The sequence below is a fragment of the Ambystoma mexicanum genome, chromosome 2q (assembly GCF_040938575.1).
Source record: "Ambystoma mexicanum isolate Mex_15411 chromosome 2q, UKY_AmexF1_1, whole genome shotgun sequence".
Lineage (NCBI taxonomy): Eukaryota > Metazoa > Chordata > Amphibia > Caudata > Ambystomatidae > Ambystoma > Ambystoma mexicanum.
In genome coordinates this window covers 1,461,807,317-1,461,828,319 of record NC_090924.1, presented here as the reverse complement: position 1 = coordinate 1,461,828,319, position 21,003 = coordinate 1,461,807,317, and the positions used below count along the sequence as shown (strand labels likewise).

Below are 21,003 nucleotides of genomic sequence, written 5' to 3'. Positions count from 1 at the left end.
TCCCCATTCCTATTCAGCCTTATGGGACAGAATGGGGATGAGGAGGCCCTTGATTCTGGCACCCGCAAATGGGCAATTACCGGGTCCGCCTAACTTGGCATGACCCGGTTCTTGCCCATTCACGGGTGCCGTAAAAAATGCGACTCCGGCGGCAGCCGTGCTGTTTGTAATGGCACGGCTACCCCCAGAGTTGTAATGAGGTCTATCTGCTCTGCTACTCTACCTTGATTAGGTTTTCCTAGACATCCGTGTTTTAGCACCTTTACTATAATAGACTGGCCTCTCAGGGTTGATTCTGAAAATCCATCTTAACACGCAACAAAACCAAAATGGAACTTATCTTCAATTCGTTGAAATTCCATAGAGACCTTTCTAGGACCAGAGGCTGGTGATTGGCCAATGGAGCATCCTATCAATCACAAGGAAGAGATCCGATAGCCACCCCTGCGATCGAAGGGGCTCTGCTAAGCTTCCATGCTGCGTGAAAAGTGATTCTTTCATCATGGGACTTTTTTTTACTGACGTACCAAGAAGACACTGCTTGAGGCAATTTAGCCACAGACTCTTTGAGACATTGGGCCTCCAAGGCAACAAGGGTGCAGTTGTTGCTACTGTACCGTCATACTAAAAATTCTGCTCGCAGGTGCCTTTGCAGCCACCAGGTCTGACCTGATGGCCGTATCGGCACCCCCGAGCAGAACAGGACTGTAGCACCGGTACCATTATTAACGGTACCAGTGCTACCACCTTACCCATTCAGACCTGGGGGGCCGAATGGGGATGGAGAGTCCCTTATTACCGGAACCCACGAATGGGCAATTACCGGGTCCACCAAACTCGGCATGACCCAGTAATTGCCCATATGCGGGTGCAGGGGAAAAAAATGGATACCGGTGGCAGCGGCTACCACCAGCCTCGTAATGAGGCACACTGTCGAGCCGAACACTATCAAGGTGAGTGACTGAACAGTAAGGCTTAGGAAATGAGTGGTTACGGGTTCAGTGAAGCACACACAACGCTCATTCTCTTTGGGGCGCTCTGGCCACAGAGCAGAAACTTTTTACTTGTAAACGCAGTAAGATCAGAATATCGAACACAGTGATAGCTAATCGTTAAACACAATACACAGCCACAAAATAAGGCCCTGAACTAGTCCTTCCCTTGGTAGAAGCGATGGGGCCTAGTTACCCTCAGGTCCAAGCCCTGATTGAATCCTCTGCACAGAGCAAGGAGTCTTTTATGCATGCTGAACAAGTGTTGGCAAAACCAACAGGTAGTTTCTTGTTTTAAGAGTTAAAAAGGAAGCAAAGTTCTAAGGAAGTCCTCTCCCAATCCCACGACCTTACTTCACCTGAATTTCACCTATCACAGTTAGCCAAGGAAGAGTTATGGGTAGAACTTTGGGACCATTAAACCCAGTGGCGCTGGAGGGCTAGAAACATGCTTAATTCACCCACAGTACTCGATTTCTCTCAGGGACAACTTTGAGAGCTCCTGAGTTCACTTTCGGCTTCACAATTTAGGTCCATGTAGTCAGTGATTCTGTGCTCTGGTCAGACAGTTCCTGCTCTGGACAGCTGGACAACATCAGACATGATGAAGAAAGAACTACATTGCCGACTTCCTTTGAGGAAAAAGAGGGGGAATCCGAATGAGAAAGGTGTAGCGTAAGGTCTGACTTTGGTCCATTGCGGAGAACTGTTCAGTGACTCGCACAAAGCTGAGGAACTGTGGTGGCCAGGATGCAGGTAACGTGTGTTGGAGAGATTTTGTGATGGCGCTCGTGGGCTTCGCCAGTGCAGGAGTTGGATACGCCCTCTGGGAGGGCTCATTCATTTGAAAGTTGGTCAAAGTGCTACTGCCCCTAAAGGAAGGTGGTGCCATGCAAACACGACTTATGGTGGGTGACCCTTGTACATGTCACAAGCTGCTTGATATCCTGAGGTGCCATCATTGAATTTGGGTTCTGTTAACGTTATCCCCGTTATCCCCGTGGTGGGGTTCTTAGCTGGTGCGAATGAGTGTAAAAGTAGCATCTAGTCTCTGCTAACAAGAGGGTGTAGCTTATGAGGTCCCCTGCCTCGCTCGGTCTTCCCCCGGCCCGTGGTAGTCGGACAAGGAGAGTTCCTTGCTCCAAAGGCTGTCTGGTGCTCGCCTGCTAACCAAGCCTGCCTTACCATGGGGAAAGCTTCTCAACTTGCGCTCCCCGCCATGCTACCTCTGTGTTAGGGAGAATTCTCATTTATGGCTAATTTCCCTCACCTAGTGAGTCCCCCAGCAGCTTTGCTGGATTTCTGGAGTTTATTTGTTTCCACTTAGTAAGAGTGTGAGTTTTTTCCCACTCTTACATATGTTTTGCCATGTGTACTTCGACTGTTTGTGTGATCTTGTGCTATAGAGAACACCACTCCATGAGACCCACTTTTTGTGTGTTACACAGCACCTTCAGTGCAGTGACACAGGATTGTCTTTTAGACTTCCCACAGACTCAATTTTCTGGGGCTGACTACTGTTCCCCAGAAACATGTAAAGTTGCCATTAACTTTATATAGTCACTTTAAAACTACATACACAGTACACCACATCTTACATGGAGTATTGGAAAGGGTTAATCCCTACCCCTTTTTGTCTGTGCCTCTCTGAGCTTTGTTTTGCTCTTTTAACAGTTAGACTTGGCTGGTGGCAGTGGTATCTACCCTTACTTTTCTACCGCGATTATTAATTACATGGCCACGGTAGTGGCCATGTAGTTATGGTTAAGTTGTTGTTTCCATAGGAAGAGCACTTTTTGGGCGGCTTATAACTTTGCTCCCCCTGGACGAATCCTCACCAAACTTTGCAAAAAAGTATATGGCCCACTCTGAATGTTTCTGCAAAGTTTGGTGAGGTTTGGTCTGGGGGTGCACAGTTATAGGGGGGGTCACAAAACTTATTTTATTCCCATAGACATAATGGGAAAAAACTTTGCTCATGCCTACAGCCCAGACCGCTGGACGGATTTAGACCAAATTTGCGGCAGGAGTGGCGGCTTGGTCCCGAAAGCGTGCTTTTATTTATTTGGTGTAAATCCATCCAGTAGTTTTTTTTTAAAATGTCAAAAATGTAAGTGAAAAAAATTAGTGATATCTGTGTCCGCTTCGCGGACACACTTCCCTGTTCGCTCTGCAGACAGGACAGGGATTGGGCAAGCGGCTTGCGTGATGTCTGCGGACATGTGACGTGCTCTCCCATTGGCTGTGGTGAAGCGTGCAGTGTGTCGTATTTTGAAAGATGCCCGCGATCTTTGTTTATCGTTTGCATGAGAGCCGAGGAGCGGGATCTGCTGCCTCCATAGTAAGCTCATGCCCCGTGTCTTCCTCCTGTTCCCCCACCCCGCTCATTCCCGTGTCTTACTCCCGTTCCCCCCACACCCCGCTCATGCCCCGCGTCTCCCGCCTGTCCCCCATCCCCGCTCATGCCCTGTGTCTCCCTCCTGCCCCCCCACCCCCGCTCATGCCCCATGTCTCTCTTCTGTCCCCCCCGCTCACGCCATCGCCACACTGTGGCCTGCGGAGAGCCGAGGAGCAGGATCTGCCGCCTGCACAGTAAGCTCATGCCCGTGTCATCTTCCGTTCCCCCACCACGCTCATGCCCGTGTCTCCCCTTTTCCCCCCCACCCCCGCTCATGCCCTGTGTCTCCCTCACGATCCCCCCTCACCCCCCGCTCATGCCCCGTGTCTCCCTGATGTTCCCCCACCACCCACGCTCATGCCCTGTGTCTCCCTCCCGTTCCCCCCACCCCCTGCTCATGCCCCGTGTCTCCCTCCGTTCCCCCCACCCCCTGCTCATGCCCTGTGTCTCCCTCCCGTTCCCCCCACCCCCTGCTCATGCCCCGTGTCTCCCTCCTTTTCCCCCCACCCCCGCTCATGCCCCGTGTCTCCCCTGTTCCCCCCCACCCCCTGCTCATGCCCCGTGTCTCCCTCCTTTTCTCTCCACCCCACGCTCATGCCCCAGGTCTCCCTCCTTTCCCCCCACCACCCACTCATGCTCATTGTCTCCCTCCCGTTTCCCCCGCTCATGCCCCGTGTCTACCTGACGTTCCCCCCACCCACCCCCTGCTCATGCCCCGTGTCTCCCTCCTTTTCCCCCCACCCCCGCTCATGCCCCGTGTCTCCCTCCTTCCCCCCGCTCATGCCCCGTGTCTCCCTCCTTTCCCCCGCTCATGCCTCATGCCCCGTGTCTCCCCTGTTCCCACCCCCCCGCTCATGCCCCGTGTCTCCCTCCTCCCCCCCCACGAACCCCGCTCATGCCCCGTGTCTTCCTCCTGTACCCCCCACCCCCCGCTCATGCCCCGTGTCTCCCTCCTTCCCCCCACCCCGCTCATGCCACGTGCCTCCCCTGTTCCCCCCTGCCCCGTGTCTCCCTGACGTTCCCCCACCACCCACGCTCATGCCCCGTGTCTCCCTCCCGTTCCCCCCACCCCCGCTCATGCCCCGTGTCTCCCTCCCGTTCCCCCCACCCCCGCTCATGCCCCGTGTCTCCCTCTGTTCCTCCCACCCCCTGCTCATGTCCCGTGTCTCCCTCCCATTCCCCCCACACCTCGCTCATGCCCTGTGTCTCCCTCCTGCCCCCCCAACCCCGCTCATGCCCCATGTCTCTCTTCTGCCCCCCCCGCTCATGCCATCGCCACACTGTGGCCTGCGGAGAGCCGAGGAGCAGGATCTGCCGCCTGCACAGTAAGCTCATGCCCGTGTCATCCTCCGTTCCCCCACCACGCTCATGCCTGTGTCTCCCCTGTTCCCCCCACCCCCCGCTCATGCCCCGTGTCTCCCTCCGTTCCCCCACCCCCTGCTCATGCCCTGTGTCTCCCTCCCCTTCCCGCCACCCCCCCTGCTCATGCCCCGTGTCTCCCTCCTTTTCTCTCCACCCCACGCTCATGGCCCGGGTCTCCCTCCTTTCCCCCCCACCACCCACTCATGCTCAGTGTCTCCCTCCCGTTTCCCCCGCTCATGTCCCGTGTCTACCTGACGTTCCCCCCACCCACCCCCGCTCATGCCCCGTGTCTCCCTCCTTTTCCCCCCACCCCCGCTCATGCCCTGTCTCCCTCCTTCACCCCCACGCCCCGCTCATGCCCCGTGTCTCCCTCCTTTCCCCCGCTCATGCCTCATGCCCCGTGTCTCCCCTGTTCCCACCACCCCCGCTCATGCCCCGTGTCTTCCTCCTGTTCCCCCACCCTGCTCATGCCCGTGTCTTCCTCCCGTTCCCCCCACACCCTGCTCATGCCCCGTGTCTCCTGCATGTCCCCCATCCCCGCTCATGCCCTGTGTCTCCCTCCTGCCCCCCCACCCCCGCTCATGCCCCATGTCTCTCTTCTGTCCCCCCCGCTCACGCCATCGCCACACTGTGGCCTGCGGAGAGCCGAGGAGCAGGATCTGCCGCCTGCACAGTAAGCTCATGCCCGTGTCATCCTCCGTTCCCCCACCACGCTCAAGCCCGTGTCTCCCCTTTTCCCCCTGCACCCCCCGCTCATGCCCCGTGTCTCCCTCACGATCCCCCCTCACCCCCGCGTCTCCCTGATGTTCCCCCACCACCCCACGCTCATGCCCCGTGTCTCCCTCCCGTTCCCCCCACCCCCGCTCATGCCCCGTGTCTCCCCTGTTCCCCGCACCCCCGCTCATGCCCCGTGTCTCCCTCTGTTCCCCCCATCCCCTGCTCATGCCCTGTGTCTCCCTCCCGTTCCCCCACCCCCTGCTCATGTCCCGTGTCTCCCTCCCATTCCCCCCACCCCTCGCTCATGCCCTGTGTCTCCCTCCTGCCCCCCCACCCCCGCTCATGCCCCATGTCTCTCTTCTGCCCCCCCCGCTCACGCCATCGCCACACTGTGGCCTGCGGAGAGCCGAGGAGCAGGATCTGCCGCCTGCACAGTAAGCTCATGCCCGTGTCATCCTCCGTTCCCCCACTACGCTCATGCCTGTGTCTCCCCATTCCCCCCCACCCCCTGCTCATGCCCCGTGTCTCCCTCCGTTCCCCCCACCCCCTGCTCATGTCCTGTGTCTCCCTCCCATTCCCCCCACCCCCTGCTCAGGTCCCGTGTCTCCCTCCTTTTCCCCCACCCCTCGCTCATGCCCCGTGTCTCCCTCCTTTTCCCCCCCACCCCCGCTCATGCCCCGTGTCTCCCCTGTTCCCCCCCACCACCTGCTCATGCCCCGTGTCTCCCTCCTTTTCTCTCCACCCCACGCTCATGCCCCAGGTCTCCCTCCTTTCCCCCCCACCACCCACTTATGCTCAGTGTCTCCCTCCCGTTTCCCCCGCTCATGCCCCGTGTCTACCTGACGTTCCCCCCACCCACCCCCCGCTCATGCCCCGTGTCTCCCTCCTTTTCCCCCCACCCCCGCTCATGCCCCGTGTCTCCCTCCTTCCCCCCACGCCCCGCTCATGCCCCATGTCTCCCTCCTTTCCCCCGCTCATGCCTCATGCCCCGTGTCTCCCCTGTTCCCACCACCACCCTGCTCATGCCCCGTGTCTCCCTCCTTCCCCCCCCACGAACCCCGCTCATGCCCTGTGTCTTCCTCCTGTACCGCCCACCCCCCGCTCATGCCCCGTGTCTCCCTCCTTCCCCCCACCCCCGCTCATGCCACGTGCCTCCCCTGTTCCCCCCTGCCCTGTCTCCCTCCTTTTCCCCCTTTCCCCCACTCATGCCCCGTGTCTCCCTCCTTTCCCCCCCACCCCCGCTCATGCCCCGTGTCTCCCTCCTTTCCCCCCCAACCCCCGCTCATGCCCCGTGCCTCCCCTGTTCCCCCACCCCTGCCCCATGTCTCCCTCCTTTTCCCCCCTTTCCCCTGCTCATGCCCCGTGTCTCCCTCCTTTCCCCCCATCCCCCGCTCATGCCCCGTGTCTCCCTCCTTTCCCCTCCCACCCCCCGCTCATGCCCCGTGTCTACCTGACTTTCCCCCACCCCCTGCTCATGCCCTGGGTCTCCCTCCTTTTCCCCCCACCCCCCGCTCATGCCCTGTGTCTCCCACCTTTTCCCCCCACCCTCCGCTCATGTCCCGTGTCTCCCCTGTTCCCCCCGCCCCCCGCTCATTCCCCGTGCCTCCCTCCTTTTCCCCTTTCCCCCCACCCCCCGCTCATGCCCCGTGTCTCCCTCCTGTACCCCCCGCTCATGCTGTGTCTCCCTCCTTTCCCCCATGCCCCGTGTCTCCCCTGTTCCCCCCACCCCCCGCTCATGCCCTGTCTCCCTCCCATCCCCCCCACCCCCCGCTCATGCCCCCTGTCTCCCCTGTTTCCCCACCCCCTGTTCATGCCCCATGTCTCCCCTGTTCCCCCCCACCCCCGTTCATGCCCTGTGTCTCCCTCCCGTTCCCCCCCACCCCCGCTCACACCCCATGTGTCCCCTGTTCCCCCGCTCATGCCCAGTGTCTCCCCTGTGCCCCCCACCCCCCGCTCATGCCTCATGTCTCCCCTGTTCCCCCACACCCCCCGCTCATGCCCCGTGTCTCCCCTGTTCCCCCCACCCCGCTCATGCCCCGTGTCTACCTGCTGTTCCCCCACCCCCTGTTCATGCCCGTGTCTCCCCTGTTCCCCCCACCCCGTTCATGCCCCGTGTCTCCCCTGTTCCCCCCACCCCCGCTGATGCCCTGTTGTGTTCTCTTTATACACCCCGCCTCCCCTTTCCATGGTGGCCATCTTGTAAATGGGAAGAAAAATCTTTTTTTATACCACCCGGGGTTCCCACTTTGAGGACCTAGGATGCTAGTGGTCTTCATCTATTGAAAAGGACGTTATGGTTACGTTGCACTAATAAAAACCGATGAAATTCAGTAAAATTTGTGATGTCATCTTTGATGTCCTGGGTGTTAGTCTTAGCAATGCACATTGGTGGCGCAAGTTATGGTTGCTTAGCTTACTATAACTGGCGAATTTCAGGGGGTTTTCGGTTTTACTTGGAACCATAACGTCTCTTTAACAAAGTTTTTTCATTGAATATTACATAAATGTGGTATTTTTCAAGGCTATTGTGGTAGCCTTGAACTTAAACCTGCTTGCCCAAATATTTTTTATTTCGGCTCTGGTCGGGTTTACTCGCCATTTCTTTTTGTTAAAGTCCTTCTTGTGTTTTACTCTACGCAGCAAACCAGGTTTGCCTTCTTTGTTCACCGTCTTTTGGCGGGCTTCTGCCAAGAAGCCCTCCTCTTGGCGCCTGGGTGTCTAGGTGAGCTGAATATGAGGGAGGGGTGTAGTCACCCCCTGCACAGGGTCTCCATGGAGACCCAAGTCGCACTTTGTGTTGATTAGCTGAGGTGGTTGTCCGGCCTGGACACCCCCCTGCTGTGTGATAGAGAGCCAGGCTTTGTGAATGGGGGATTTTCGCATAAAAGGCAGGTCTCTTGGGCTAGAAGTCAGAGAGTCAGCACTGGAACTACAAGGATCTGAAGAGAAGCGGAGAGAACGACGGCTGCTGCAACTACCCCGTCCTGGTGAAGCCCTGCTGCAGTCCTGAGCCATCTGCCCTTCAACAACTCAGAGAAGATCCAGTCCGAAGTCTTCTTCCCTTGAGCCTGGTGGGGTCAACCAGCTTATCTTCCACAGCCAGAGGATCCTCTTCGTGGTCGAAATCGCTGCACACAGCTGTAGTGGTCCGGATAGCCATCTGAAGAGCCTCTCCTGTTTTAAAGGAGAGCACCTTTTATTCACCGTCTCTGCTGCTGGCCTCATCCCTGGGTAGTGCAGATTACTCCAGGCATCCTCCTTCTTATCCCCACGACTGAAGCTCCAGGAACCGTGAGTCTGCAGGAAACTACCAGGAACAAGTGCTGTGGCACCAGCTTCTTCAAAGAATAAGGTACTGTGTCCGACTTCAAGGAACTAGGGTGAACCACTTTTTTTCTCACAAAAGGCTTGTCCTTTTCTTCCTTCCCTCTTATAACTTTGCCTCCTCTTCTGACAACATCTAAGTACTCCTGGCAACCTTGAATCGTGAACTGTCTGACTGTCTGATCCTCGACAACAGGAACCCTGTTCCATTGGACACTGGCGCAGGCCTATTGACTTATCTTCTTGTTAGAAAGTGTTCCCTGATTCTGTCTGCCTTGACGAAAGTATTGCCTATGATTTTTTTCCCCAACTCTCTGGTGCTAAGTGTGTTTTAACTCCGGTAACATTTCTTCCTGCGGGTACGCGTATCTTTAGTAAAACCGAACTGTCATTACTGTCAAAAGTGATCGCATATGTATTCCCGGTAACGTCTTTGTTTCATAACACCGGTCTGTCAAATCCTAAGGTACTTAACTTGAGTTGTTCTGCACAAGGAAAATTGGTTGTGTGTAGTGTATTTGAAGTGTGGTTTTAATTTAATAGAAGTGAAGTGTTTTGTGAACAGATAGTTTAAAATAAATGTACTTTTACTTTTTAACCAAAAACCTTGAGTCAGTGTTTGCTTGAGTCACAGTAATTGTGGTTCCTTTGTGTAATCTCTACTACTGCTCATTTACTCTTGAGATAGGTCTGGCTGCTCCGCTACTGCTACCACTTTAACATAGTAGTACAGGCTTGTACCAAAGGTGAACTTGTATTACCACTTGTCGTCTTAATTGTGTGTAGTGGTCTCTAAGGGCACTGCCTAGGAGTCTGCCTAACACTCTGCAACCAAGTTCTTCAATGGGAAGGCTTTTCAAAAATAACGTTTCTCGCTGCATGATCTCTGCAACCAAAGTCTCAGAAGGAATAGACCCCCTCAGAGCCGGCGTCCGTACTGCAAACTGCAGCGACTCCGGCACCTCCCTTCACCTTCAGATACAGCTGCATTGTGGAGTTGCAGCAGCCACTCAATCTCCCTGCTACTATCTCTGGCTTGCACCCGAGGCAGTGTTTTATTAACCAGTACCTTGCAGAAATGTCTCTGCGCACCCTTCTTCTTCGTCCCAGTACTTTGGGCATTGTGGGACTTGAAGTCTCCAATGTTACACATACTTTTATTAATGGTAATACGAGTAGAAAATTCCTCTCTACCCTAATTACCTTTTTTAAGAGGGTGTTTTAAGGATAGGTTTTTGCTTTAGAGGAAATGTAGAGTTTTCAGCTTCTAAGATGTCAAAATATAGAGATTAGTGTTTACCCTTCTCCTGTTGATCATAGGAGTTTTTTTATGTTAAATCATTTTTATTAATATTTCTAAACATTACAATTAATTAAAGAATAGATGAGTTTGTTACATAGAAGAATTCCTAAAACTTAGTTACTACAATACAAAATATTTCATTTTTGTTGATAAAATAAATTGTAGTTAAACCAAGATCATAGGAGTTGTTACCTAGGTAGATGGATGTGATTTTGGAAGGGGGATTTTTATTCCCAATAGATGGCTTGTTGTAACAGTTTCCAGCGCCATCAGGATAATTTGCTTTAGAAAAGAAAAGCTGCTTCCGACAGCGCGCCCTCACATATTGCAGCATCACAGATTCTTCCTCCTCTGAGGAAGACAAATCCAGCCTTCCTCCCAAAGGAGTCCTCCCATTCCCTTGGGGACCTGGCCCCTCCCAGGTGATCCTCCCGGCTAATACCACCCCCGGAGTCAGGATCAGGTAGTCGCTGCCTTCCACGAGCCCCTGGGAGGAGACTTCAGGTAGGGTGTGCGTGAGGACCTAAGATGAATCCACTAAATAGAGGGTCACCCTCACCCCCATCTTATATAGACAAAAGGCCACAGCTGCCGATTGGTTCACCTCCAGCCTTCTGTAAGGGCTCGAAGCAGAGCTACTGTGACACATCTCCCTCGCCCTGTGATGTCATACCTGTGCTGCTCTGTCTGCAGAACCTTGGGAGATGGGAAGCTTTTTAATCTGTAGCACCCTCACACGATACCCTAACATTGCCCCCTTAAGCTGTATTTCTACTAAAAAATGTCTCTGGTAACGCGCATCCTGGTTAGCAGTGCCCTTTGTGCCCTGTCAGACTGCATTTGAAGATCTGTTCACACCTAACCTCCCCAGTAGAGGAAGGCAACACACACTCTCTAGCGCAAGGCAAACAACATTCTCAGGGGCATCGAAAGGAGGGCTTCCTGCTACAACCATATGTTTATGGGTGAAACCTAGTCCAGATATCGTAATCCACAGAGACCCACGCTATGAAAGAGCCACAGATCATGAGGCACAGTCAAAATAACATCAATGGCTTGTAGCTGTATAGCTGTGTGATCTCTGCAGTCACCATGTCAAACCAGACATTTATCAACCACAGGGCACACAGTTTGTGAAAAAGGTACATTTTATGACAAAGGCAACCACCCACCGATGGCACTTTGGGCTGCAGCAGGATGCGTGCAGAATTGCACGTGTGAACTGTTGGGTGTTGTCATGGCACTGTTCCCGCAGGGCCACGTGTGTCCACCGTGGTTATTTGGAATGAAGCCTTTATGAAGGTGATTCAGATTAGCAGAACTCCCCTTCAGAGCCTGAATTACCTGCACCAGTTTATTAAATAAAAATAAACAGCTATAGTACTCCCACAGATGGCGTTCTGTCACAATGGAACACTTGAGTGTGCACTTCCGTAGTTTGCTGGAGAGAGGAAATGCAAGGACCAGCATTCACTATTCTGGTTATGCAAGAACTGGTGGTAGATTTCGAGACTGAGTATTTCGTGGAAATCATGGAGGTGGTGTATAAATATTTGCTGAATTCATTTGCAGAAGGGGCGGCAGGCATTACCCCGCTCCCCTCTTGAGAGGGACAGGTCCTCTCTTGCCCTCACTATTAGTGTTATATCTTCTCAGAGGAGGGACAGCAGAGGTGAATCTTTTATTCATTTCTCCCCCCCCCTGCACCCCCTTTAGTGCTCCGGATAAGATTTGGAGGTAGGAGTATTTCACTGCCTATTTTTTTAAGGTGTAGGTAAAATGATTTCTTATGGAGTAATGCAAGAATGTGTATTTTCCAATGGGGGTATTTTTGTAGGGAAGTAAAACTATGTTTCACCTCTAAAACGGACCACCTTTTTGTAATCCATACGGCTCTGCTTCTCTCATGTCCTGCTAATGTTTACCTGAACCATGAAAGCTACATTGTCTGACATGCGCTGCTGGTGCCCACTGACGAGAACATTCACATGGCGCTGTGTGGGCGGAAGAAGGGGGGCAGGCTCCTACACAGCATGCATATAGTGTATGTTGGGAGAACGCCCAATCTATTTGTTTTGTTGGTTTTCTTGGAGCAGGTGCGTGTTTGTAGTCCCGGCGTGGGATTTGAATTTCTTATGGGCACTCCGTTTGAGCTCTTTCATTCCTGTTCTATTCCATTGTTCACCCTTTAGGTGATTTTCCTGGTTGCCATCACATCTGTGAAAAGGGTGACCAGTGGGTGCTCTCTTTTACCTCCACATTTGTTTTTTTTCCAAAGGGAAGGTGACTTAGAGATTGAGGCCCTCCTTTCCGATGAAGTGGTCTCGGATTTCCATCTTTCTGAGGAGATCCATCTTCCTGTGTTTTTTTTTTTTTTTTTCCTCTGCCTCGCCCTTCCAAGGCAGAGGGATGATCCCATTGGCTGAACTGGTGCATGCCCCAACAATTCTTTGGCTCTCGAATTAGAGAGACTAGGAAAGATGACCAGCATTTTGTGGGTTACGCTGGGTCTCGTGCTGGCAGGGCTGTCACCAAACAGACCTTGTCGAGGTGGTTCATTCTCTGCATTACCTCTGCTCTGCAGAGAGGTGTCCCTGTCCTGGACATCTGCCAGGCTGCAACGTGGCTCCTTTGCACACGTTTGCTAAGCCTTAATGCTTGGATTCCCTTGCGGACCAGGATGCCAGTTTTGGCTGGTCAATTCTCCAGAGTTTTCTGGTGTAGGTGGTGTCCTTGCTTCCTTCCCCTGCTGCATTGGGAGTCTATCATAGAGGAGGAATCCATGGGAGGAAAGAAACTGTGAGAAGAACAAATGACTTGCCTCTGTGTAATGTTCTTTCTGATGGATGTTCCTTCCACGCTTTCCCCATCGTCCTCCCTACCTGCCCCCCTTGCAAGAAGCTAGTACACATCAGTTCTACAGTCCCTCAGCTTCAGAGTACGAGGGAGAAAAAGGGTGGAACTGAGGGCGCGGTTATATGTACTTCCTCAGAGTTCTATCCAGCCTGCAGCGCATAGAAGTGTCGGGCGGATGCAAAGCGGCACAGATCTGTGCCCCTGGCCAATAAGTTTCCATAGAGCAGCTGCGCTGGGATAGGATTATCATAGATGAGCAATCTGTGGCACCAACATCCATCATAAAGAACATTACCGAGAGGGAAGTCATTGTGTTCTTCCAGACTGAGGACATCTGGGCAGCTGGAAGGATCCTAGGAACTGCAAGGAATGTGTAGGGGCAGTGTCAAGGATGGTAGTTAAGTGGGATAGAAGGCAGGTGAGAAAAGGAAGACGAAAGTGGGATAGCAGAAAAATGAAGGCAAGACTGAGGGAGGGCGAGTAGATACAGTAGATGGAGGGGGCCCTAATCTGTGACTGTGTGGTTTGGGGATCGGAACGCTGTGGGGGTGCACTTGAGAATGTTTGCCTCGAGAAGCATAACGTCTAGCGCCCAGCATGGTGTCTTTATATTAGAAACCTGGAGGGAAAAGCTCTAATGAGCCAGGAACCAGTGGCCTCCGCATGCTTGCTTTCTGATTCTCGCTGTCTCTGGGTCCTGCAGGACATTCCCATCAGTCTGGATGTATTCAAATGCGATATCAGCAGTTCTGTGAGTGTTAAGGAATCGGGGATGCCTTAATAATGACCCTAGATAATCTGCGAGTTGGCCATAGTCATTTCTGCCATACTTCCATATGTAGGGTTCGACCCTTCTTTGGTCTCTAGCTGGGCCCTTTCATGCAGTAGGTTAGGCTGGCATTGGTATCTGTGTGACCTGTAATTGGTGCCATCTCCTTCTTGTGAATGTGGCATATGGTGTGACTCACTTGTGTAAGTATCACAGAAGGTGCTGTCCTTGGTAACATTCCTTTTTTCTTCTTCTCCATAAGATGCTGTGGGAGACATTGCGCGAGACCTGCAAGCAATCACACCAACATCTGGAAGAGTTCGTTCACTTTCCCCCATTAGGGTGCAGAGGGCCGCTGATGGCCATTAGGGCCCAGTAGAGGGTGCTGTGCCAACGGGGGGTGTGTGCTGGATGGATCCAATCAGGAGGAAGATGGAAGAAGTGGCGGAAAGAAGATCCAATGCATGCCAGATGGACAGAGACAATGTGGGTGGGGCACTCAGACAGCAAACATTTTGGGAAAAAGGTTGCACTCCCAAGGACTTGCTGGAGAAGCAGCTGGCCACAGAGACTAACTTTAGACCTGAGAATCCCCAGGATTACCTGTTACCATAGGTTAACCACGAGAGAGGTTATAGGCTGTGTAAGGCCTTGTACATTTGTACATATTTATTGATTTTATTTTTCTCTAACACTTTTGCATTCTTACTCTAACTGTTTCATTGTATTCATTGTATGAATGGTGCCGGTTTGTGTCATGTGACTTCCAGATCTAGCGCGGGGGGTGGGCAGGCAGCCCCTGTGATGTTGCACGGCATTAGGATCCGTGGTGCACTCAGCAGATGGTTGTGATCAGTGAGCAACCTGTATTAACTCTGGCCAATGGAAGCATGAAGTTAATGGGCCATTATCTTACACGAGTGGCCTGCCCCAAGGATGTGTTGGTACCACATAGACTGTCCATACTGGGGAAGCACTTGACTGCTGGGAGTTCCTTGCACAGCAGAAGAGCCATCATCCCATCCTTACGTCTTTTAAATCTGTTCCCAGGAAGAGTCTTTAGATGGCAACATTCTCTCATTCAGGCGAGTGCTGGTCCTGTTCACTGTGCCACACAGATGGGTACCCGTCACCCCTCCGTCCACCGCCCCTTTGGCTTGCAAACTCCCAGATGCGTTAGGTTTATGACCAGTGGTGCCCACTGACAGAACAAAGGGCCTCTTTTTGGCCTGAACACATCATCCCATACTCTTTCCAGGACTGTGATAATGGCTGGTTACTCCTTGAGATGTCATGGTGTGTAACCACACGGGCCCGTCCCCGGTTAGGAATTGCTGCCCAATTCCTAGATGCTCTACACACTCAGCAGCAAAGAGCTTCCCTGCCCTTTACCTTCATGGCCAAGTCATCACTGGATTGGACTTGCACAGGCGTTTCTACAGCGCCATTAGCAACCGCTGTGGTGTCCCTGTGAGGGGGAGGAGTGTACCCAGTGGTCATGCTCAGCTCAGTGTGCACCACACATGGGGGCCGGGGCGGTATTTATCTTACACTGGAACATACAATGGAGGTGGTAAACTAAGGAGTTGCACCTTGCTGATATGCTCCGAGGAAGGTATTTTGCAGGCAGACTTGTAGATAAGAGAGGGAAGTAAATTTAATTCTCCTCTTTTCCTCTCTGCCTGCAAAAAAAACACCTAGTTTTACACCTGCATGAGATTTTCTTGCAGGTGTAAAACACATGGATTCCTGTGGATTGCGCCTGCATTTAGCACCTGAGCAATTCCATCTGCAAAGCATAATGTGCTGGTGACTTTCTTACGATTTTTACAAAATCGAGCAAAACGGAGGTTCAAAGGCATTTATTTTTATCGTTTACTTTCGCACTTCTGTTTTGCAGACGTTGAGAGTTACATGCCAGGATCCGGCAGCAGGTAAGTGCTAATATTGCCGGTCCCCTGCATACAGTTAGTAAAACTAGCCCCACAGTTCCAGTTGTGTGGCAGAAGCATTTTCTTCCCAAGAGGGATTTCCGCCTATCAACCACACCTGTCATGCAAGAAGGGAGCGACATCTACAAAGCCTGCTGTGGCCTTGTTGGTAAAATCCCGCTACTGCGCAACATTCAGGAAAGGAATCCTGACTGCCACAAGAACAAAACCAGAAAAGGGGCGTAGTCCCTAAAAGCAAAAATGGTTAAGGAAAGGATAAAGTGCTGGAGGTTCAGGTCGCTTCACAGTGAACCTGTGGATTGTAAGTATTAGGTGATCAGGAAAAGACCACGGGGGCGGATACAGGAGAGGGGCCGACAGGGGTCCTCTGGCATCTGCAGGCATCTCACTTCAGTTATGAGAGGAGTAGAGCAACGCAGGGCAATCCATTGGCAGCTTTGGATGCTAGAGCACAACCCAGGGTGAAGGAGGGGCGAAGAAGAATGAGGATTTGGATATTATTAGCAAATTAATGACATGAGATTTAATGGAGGAGATAATTTGCAGAGAGAGCAGGTTTTGAATGTCAAGAGGAGGGGAGCAAAGACAGATCCTTGTAGGACACCTAAGCAGATGAGGAGGTGGAGTAGGTCTCAGTGTTGCAGGACTGGATAAGGAACTATCAGCTTAGAAGCCACCCAAGATGGCGATGTGCTCAAAGCAAAGATGTGAGGGACTCTGAAACAGGGGAGCAGATAGATGACCAATGACAGAGATCAGACGAAGCGTGGGAGTTAGCCAGTCCAATGTGAAACAAAGACGGAAAGGGAGCAATGAGTCTTCAGTCTTCCAGGGCAGCGGGGCGGTTAAAGTCTGCATACTTAAGAACTTTGGAATAGTAAGCAAGGACAGAGAGGGGGGGAAATGGTGCAGTCAGTTGTTGGAGTCCATAGTGGGTTTCAACAAAATAGGTCAATGGTCACTTTGAAACAGGCGGGAAAGACCCTGGAGCAACATGCTGTGAGAATCCAGAATGTGTCTCACCCACTAGTCCCCGGGATCTGTCATTTAGGTAGCCAGCACACAACCATTGCTTTTGAATCCAGTTCCTGCAGGATCACCTGGGTGAGGGGTCTTCGCGGAGTGGGACACCGGATGGCGAGGCGCGGTATCCCTCTCTTTCCTGTAACAACTTTATCCCATCACACGAGATAGGATAACTCGGAACTCTTCCCCCCTCCTTTTATAACACAAACACTTCCACACGGACAGCCCGCTATGGCAGAAAACAGACTAACACCAAAGCAGTATATGTGAAGTGTTCCACTAAAATGGTCAGGCGAGGTCAGGCAATTACTGACCATTATGCACACCTGACCCTGCCCCCCCCATTAAGCTTCCCCACACGGGTAATTGGCCAGGAACGAGAGAACACTCTGAGTGAGTCAAAGCACACAAGGAAACATCAGTTTCGAGATGGCAGCTCAACGAGAGACGAAAGACTGCAGATCAGGAGGAGATTGCAAGGAGGGAAATTCCCTTGACTTTTTCAACAAGGAACAGATACTTTCAAGGATCCTCAAGATCAGAAAGCGTAAGACCAGGAAACCAGGCTGAGGAATCCTATTTGTCTATTTATTTGTCTGTTTGGTTATTTCTTACGCGCACCAGGCAGAATAAACTGCATTCGGGCGCCGATGTTAACTAAAGGTCAATTTCTAGCTGTGATGGACTGTATATTCCCTTGATACTAAGAATTATGTAAATAAGGTTTTTCCTGAACCCTTCCAATGAAGTGCATGATTGTGTACCTATAGGTAGCTGGTTCCACAACTTTGGTCCACACACAGAGAACCTCCTGTCGCCCTTTGAGGTGCATTTTGTCCGAGGGACGTCCACCAAGAATTTATCTCCTTACCGAAGGTCTCTGGTTGGCTGGTAGTGATGGCTTCTGGTATTCAGATATCTGGATGCGAGTTTGTATAAACATTTGTACATAAGACACGCCACCTTAAATTTAATACGTCCTTCACCATAAGACAATAGAGTGCTCACTGGGATGTAGAAACATGTTCTCTTTTTCCTAGGTGGGCAATTAGCCTGACTGCCGCATCCTGGGCCCTCGGAGTCTCGCCATCTGTTTCACTGGGATCCCTGTCATCAGACTATTGCAATAGTCGAGATGGGAATTTACCAGAGATCCTACAACCATAGAATGATCTTCAGACAAATTATCTGTCTCCACGTAGATCTGCGTGTCGTCAGCATATGAATGGAATTGTAGACTGTGATTTCTTAAGATATTGTCAAGACTTGATGGTCGTGTAGCCGATGAAACCTCCGTCCCCAAGTACCCCTCGAGCAAACAAGAAATTACTGCCCGAGCAGTCCTTGAGGCCACAGGTGGTGATCTTCGTCAGCCGCAACCAGGAATGCCTGAAGATGCCGGAAGGTGCCCCCTATGACCACGGTAAGGCAAACACAAAGTTAGGTCATAAACACAGAACCCCAGACTTGTATATGAATGTGTAATAAGTCTAGAATAAGGCTTACCCTTAGGAGTTGGTCGGGACTTAATAATGGTGTAAAGATGTTTGTCGGAGGCAGCCGGCAAGGGTGACGACCAGATGACAGGTTGGTAAAGCACTTAGTATGAATGAAATCACCACCTTACGTAGAAGCCAGAAAACGTAAGTCAATCAGTTGAAAAGTGCGTAATCCAAGAACATAGTTCATAACAAAAGGGCAATAAAAATAGCAATCCAGGGACGGAAATGTGGTCGAATCCAGTAGAAAATAGTTCCAAACAACGATACCGTGAAGGAAGAAGCCAAAATCCGAGTCCAAGATCAATCCGAGGTCAGTGGTAGTAATCTGAATCCGTAGTCCGTAATGCGCCCAACAGGATCAGCTGTGAAGCGCTGAAGGGCAGTCAGCGCGTCCCTTTTGAACGCTGACTAATGATCACATGACTCTCATCATTCGTCACGTGATCGAACGTGCCGAAGGAGGAGCTCTCAGGTGCCGGCAATGAAGACGTTGTAGAATGCCCGTGGCGCGTCTCCATGGTAACTGCCAACGCCGGAATGGAAACCAATGCTGAGATGGCAAGAACCGGCGTTGCTGACCTTGTCCCATTCCTTGCCGGCAGGCCTGCAGGGGAGAGTGTGTTTTGGCATGTATTTTGGTGGAGATAGTGGGAGCTGTATTGTGAGATGTGTTCATGGAACGTAGAGGCGTGACAGAGCACCCCCTCAAAGGCCCACGACCCCGTGGGCTAGAAGGGTTCTCCCGATGGAACCTGGACACCAATAACGGGGCATGAACATCAGACGATGGGACCCAGGACCTCTCCTCAGGACCATAACCCAACCAGTCCACTAAGTATTGTAAGCTCCCTCTAACAAACCGGGATCCCAGAATAGCGCTAACTTCATAATCCTCCTGGGAATTCACAGGGACAGGAGCGGGAGCAACGCGTGTATCATCAGGACAAGGCTTGAGGAGAGATGTGTGAAAAACAGGGTGTAATTTCCATGAAGCGGGGACGGCGAGTCTATAGACCACCGGGTTCAGGACTTTGGAAACCCTATACGGGCTGACAAAACGGGGCAACAGTTTACGACAACCCGGTATATGGAGGTGCCGTGTAGACAACCATACGCGGTCGCCTTGCTTATATGACGGGGCCTCTTTCCTTTTCTTGTTAGCGGCAGGACTCATAGACACCTGGGCCTCCTGGAGATGGACAAGGGTTTGAGCTTGGACGGATGCGAGATCTCTGACAGTCATTTGCCGCAGGGGTACTGGTACTCAATACAGGGGCATTGGCAGGATTCGAATCAGAAAAGGGTAAAGTATGTGGATGTTGGCCATAGAGCGAAAAAAACGGAGAAAACCCAGTGGACGAGTGCAGGGCGTTGTTATATGCAAATTCCGCAAAACGAAGAGACTCAAGCCAGGTATTCTGGAATTGCAAAGTTAAGCACCTCAAGTACTGTTGCAAGACCTGGTTTACTCTCTCAGTTTGGCCGTCGCTTTCTGGATGGTAAGCTGAAGAAAAACGGGCGTCTATACCTAGTAGTTTGGTAAGAGCCAACCAGAAACGTGAGGTGAACTGAGACCCCCTGTCTGACACAATGACACTCGGCAAACCGAACAGACAGAAAACAGATTAAAAAAACATACGAGCCAATGAGGGAGCAGTAGGAATGCCTTTACATGGTAAAAAATGGGCCATTTTTGTGTATGAGTCTACTATCACCCAAATCGTGTCATAGCCTTGTATTCGTGGTAGATCAGTTATCAGGTCCATGGATACCGTATGCCATGGTTTCGGGGTATGGGCAATGGTTGTAGCAGTCCTAGTGGACGACCCTTCCGAGTCTTGCATTGTGCGCATATAGAGCAGGTGTTAACATATGTCTCCATGTCTCGCCGCATTGATGGCCACCAGCACCAGCGTTTCAACAACTCTAGAGTACGTCGCTGACCTGGGTGGCCATTGATAGGAGCATTGTGGGACCACTCTAAGGCCTGGTTGCGAGAGTCACTGGTGGGGAGGAACACTTTTCCTTGAACAAAAGGCAACCCATCCTACATAACGGTGTTGTATAACCCATTGGCGTATAGCCGTTATCATAGGAGGAGATGGAGTACAGGTACAAACAACATGGCCTTTACCTAAGAGAGTTTCGGGATATGAAGGGAGAGGTATTCCCCCAGGTGAACGGGACAGAGCATCCGCTTTACCATGTGACAAACCCGGTCTGTGTTTGATAAGGAAGTCGTATGCAGCAAAAAAGAGGTGCCAACAAACTTGTCTACTATTGGCGCATTTCAGAGACGCTAGGTCCTGTAAGTTTTTATGGTCTGTGTAGATGATAGCCTGATGTCTTGCCCTCAGAAGATGATGTCTCCAGACCAACAATGCATCTCTGATGGCCACAAGCTCTTTTTCACGGACCGTGTAGTGAGTTTCGGTCGGTGTGAATTTCCTGGAATGGTAGGCCACCGGGTGTAGTGCTCCGGTGGTAGGACAAGGCTGAGATAGGACGGCCCCTAAGGCAAAGGAAGAAGCATCTGCTTCTACAATATACGGAAGCTCTGGGTCAGGATGCTGCAGGACTGGGGCCGTGGTGAATGAAGTTTTAAGGGAGTCGAAGGCTGCTTGATGTGCATCGGTCCAGATAAATGGTACTGCAGGACTGGTCAATGCGGTTAATGGTGCCACAATGGAGGAAAAATTTGCAATGAACCTCCGGTAAAAATTTGCGAACCCTAGAAAGGATTGCAATTGTTTCAATGTAACAGGTACTGGCCAATTTGTGATAGCCTGGACTTTGGATCGG

General features: G+C 51.8%; 1 protein-coding gene across 2 annotated transcripts in view; it reads left to right on the top strand.

Moving 5' to 3' along the window:
* LOC138570265 (uncharacterized) overlaps positions 1-14,435 on the top strand; it is a 326,232-nt gene extending 311,797 nt beyond the window's left edge. For both annotated transcript variants that reach the window (XM_069649033.1, XM_069649032.1), the window contains one exon: positions 13,984-14,435. The gene's annotated coding sequence lies outside the window, so the exon portion shown is untranslated. The remainder of the gene's footprint in view (positions 1-13,983) is intronic.
* Positions 14,436-21,003: the final 6,568 nt, after the last annotated feature.